The sequence below is a fragment of the Rhagoletis pomonella genome, unplaced genomic scaffold (assembly GCF_013731165.1).
Source record: "Rhagoletis pomonella isolate Grant_MI unplaced genomic scaffold, Rhpom_1.0 Rhpom_scaffold_00004, whole genome shotgun sequence".
Taxonomy (NCBI): Eukaryota; Metazoa; Arthropoda; class Insecta; order Diptera; family Tephritidae; genus Rhagoletis; species Rhagoletis pomonella.
Window position 1 is genome coordinate 80,684,594 of NW_023458558.1, and position 3,856 is coordinate 80,688,449.

The 3,856-nt window shown below is 36.5% G+C and overlaps 1 protein-coding gene across 1 annotated transcript in view; it reads right to left on the reverse strand.

Annotated features, from left to right (window-relative positions):
- Positions 1-3,856, reverse strand: part of LOC118738350 (homeotic protein ultrabithorax-like) — a 78,822-nt gene that overhangs the window by 5,024 nt on the left and 69,942 nt on the right. The gene's annotated exons all lie outside the window — the stretch shown is intronic.

A 3,856-nucleotide genomic window follows, 5' to 3' on the forward strand; every position in this document is an offset into this window, starting at 1 on the left:
TTTTTTAAGGCTCACATTCCTTCACGTAATTTAAGAAATACTCGATTGTTCGAGGAATCAACGCATGTTGCAAATTATGGCATTAATGAACCGTTAACAAGATGTATCCGGTTGTGTAACACTTATTCTGCTCTCATAGATTTTAATACTTCCTTTTCTAATTTTAAACTTAATCTCTTTAGAATTTTTAATTAAGCATCTGTCCTAAGTCTGTAAGAATTTAACTGTTCAGTAGACTAAATATATAAATAAATAAATAAATTGTATTCTGGAGAAAACAGCTGCCATTTTGTTTCATTCGATTCGAAACAAATAATCACCCGATCACTAATGCCGCGATTCGGGTTCAAATTTGGTTTTATCAACTCGTAACTTAAATTCCAGTTCTACTTAGATAAAACAATTTAAAACCAAAGGTTGGTCTCTACGGAAAGGCATCGGTGTTATTGAAGAGATAAAAATAATTAGCTCAAATGGAGAATAACGAATATTCGAAAACTAATAAATTCGGTATTGAAAAGAAAGTAAGGATTCATATCTTAGTGTAGTGTAATCCTCATTATATTTAATAATAGTAAAAAAGTGACAAATAAATCGATGCATTAACACCAAAATGCAAAATGATTTAATGTTACTAGCCATGTAGGTACTCCTATGTAATGCGGAGCTGGGTTAGGTGGTCCAAGCAATGACATCGCAATGTTAATATTTCTATGTAGTCTCTTTTCATATCTTTAAACTACACCGAAACGTGGTCCTGGTTACAGTTTGCCTACTTGCGATATTACTGCTTGAACTAGTTACACTTTTTGCAGGGTATGTACATATGAACATATATACATACAGGCATACATACAACGTTTAGCGCTAATTGAAACTAGCCGTAGGAGTCAGTAGTCGATTATATGATGAAAGGAGGTAGTGAATGGCCTTCAATCAGCGACACACTAATTTTAATTTTCAAGCAACTGAGGAGCCTAGAAATATAGCGGCGTATCACCCGTGATTAAAGAAACTCGTAACATAGCCGCGGACTGGAACCAAACCATGATGTTCATCAACCAAAGCGTAGGCCCGGATTGGAGCCTAGGCCGTTCCAGCCGCCAGAGCAGTGTGGCTTTGAAATTTATGCACCCGAAGAGCAGATGCGGTGCAGATTGGGACCTAGGCCGTTCCAACCGCCAAGGCTGTGTGGCTTGGAAGCTTGCGCTTTCAGACCACCTATTGAACATGGAATTTACCAATTAAAGCGTAAGCGCGGACTGGAACCTGTGCCGTTCCGGCCGCCTGGGCGGTGCGGCCTCAAAAATTTGCGCAGTCGAAGCATAAGCGCGGACTGGAACCTGTGCCGTTCCAGCCGCAAATGAAGTGCAGCTTCGAATTACGTACACACGAGGCCTGGGCAAGGATTGGAACCTAGGCCGTTCCAATGACAAAGGCCGTATATGCCATACGTAAACGGGATTGAAACTCGTCTCTTATGTAAGCCTGCTTAATGCAATACCAGCGACAAAAAAGCAGTTATAAGGCAGGCCATAATTTTAAGGCATTTGTCCTTACTGTTTATAAAAGCGAAAATAATAGTTTGTACTTGTATACAAGAGATAAATAAATAGTTAAAAAAAAAGGTATTTCTCTTTAAACAATACGTGGCACAGACTATTTGGCGTAGCCCAGGAACGAGTACAACCGACTGGAACGAACGTGCTAGCCTAGTGCTCAAACCGCCTCCCGACGAAATACTTGACAGTAACATTGGGGGATTGGTACTTGGACAGTATATGGAGGCTTAGTTTGGGTTAAAGTACCACACTGACGGGCTTAGGCTTTCGATGCTTCCTCCTCGTAAAAAACAACGTTTAAGTAAACAGCAAAATGGACACACTAAACAAGAGTATACATAAGTAAAATACTCAAGTCTAAAACATCAAAGTGGTAAGAAAACCATTATTGTATATATGTACATACATATGTAAACTCAGTAGCGTAGATGTGTGTAGAATGTGGATACCCCTGAAATTCAATTATGAATTGGCACGGAGCTATCTACGCCACTGTTTACACTTATTTGAGCTAATAGACGCGCGGTCATCAGTCTACATCGGCAGGCGCACAGACAACCACCCAGCAATTCATTTTCCTTACCAATGTTCGGTGTTGGCAGTAAATCAAAAACTGCAGTAGCAAGTTGCATGCGTTAACTATTATCGCTATCAAAACGAGCGCGCGTGCGCAACAGCCACTCAACGCACAGTGTGTGATATTTCAACATTCTAGATGGAGAAAATTATTTATGGATATTTTTGGATGCTGTTTTTCGATATGCTATCCGTTTTCTCAGATTGGCCATTGTTTGAGAATTTTTGCGAATTTTCCAAAATTTTCGGTTGCTGAAATTTGGAAAGCTATATTTTCCATCACCATTTGAAACTTTTATTTATGAAAACGATTATGGAGGCTATGAACTCGCAGAAATGAGAAAAATATAATGCAGTATACTTTTGCTTACGCCTACTGCGTAAAAAGTACCTTTTTTTTTAAAGAATAAGTATTGTAGTTTCTTTTTTTAGAGTCATTTTGTGATATTTCGACAATCTAGGTGGACAAAATTATTTCTTTACGTTTTTGGTAATTAAATAGACTAATTATAACTAAAAGGTGTATTTTTTTAATATATGTATGTACATATTTTTGTAAAAACGACCTGATACTTGAGGGATAAAGTTTAATTTTAAAATATTCTAAATTAGGTGAGAATCTATTCATATTTTGACAGTTAGGATCAGCCATGCCCAACGCTACCAGAGCTCTGCCTGCGCTAGACATGCCTGGTTTAGATGGAAAAAATTATTTTTCTTCATAGCCGTTTAACTTATTAGGACAAAGTAATTATAAGAATAAGATAAAGATTTTATTTTTATTATAATTGGTTTGAACTCTGAAGCAAATAGTCCGAATATCTGCTTTCATTGAAAGTAAGTCTGGGTCTGATAGTGTATAGTCATCCACTATTTCTAAAACATATGTATGCTAATAAAGCATCAAATCTAGTCAAACTTGGGATTTTAACCCATATATCAAAGTGGGCCAACATGTGCAAGGTTTTTCCTTCGATTTGTATAACCTATAGACCCAGTTTTAAGCCAAATGTAATTCCAAAGTTGTACAACGCTTAGAATTAATCTTGTTTTCGCAACAAAAAAAATATTTTATTAGTAGATGAAATAATACTCACTTCTCTGAAGTTATTAAGAACAAACTACATCGTTTATCAAAGAAAATTATGAGGTGGCTTGTTAAATTTGGTCACTAGTCACGTGGATGCCTCAAAAAAATCACGCGGACAAGAATTGAAATGCGCAAAAGCAAATTAAATTGCTCAAAGAATCTATATATTAATACGCTAACATAAATTTTGTCTCCGTTCGTTTGGCGATTCTACCGAACCGATTTCAAAACCAAGAACACCGTTGGAAAGGCATTTTTCCGTAGATGAGCAGAGTTTTTATGGTTTTACAATTGATTGAAAATTACGGCCAAAACAGTCGTTTAAACATTTTCGAATTGTGTATACATGTTGCTGCAATATGTTCAATTTGAAATGTTTCGCCTGTTGTTTCACTACACATTTGAAATTAAGCTTTGAAATAAAGATAAATATGAAGATGAAGAAATAAATGATAACGACCAAGTAAAAAAAAGAAGGCAAAAGTGAAGATAAAGACGAAAATGAAGACAATGACACATACATAAGAATTAGGGTAACTGAAAGGGTAAGAACATTTCTTGAATTTATGAAGTGAAACTTCTTTAGCGGCAGTTGGTTGGTTGGGAGTAAATTGCCAAATTCAATGGG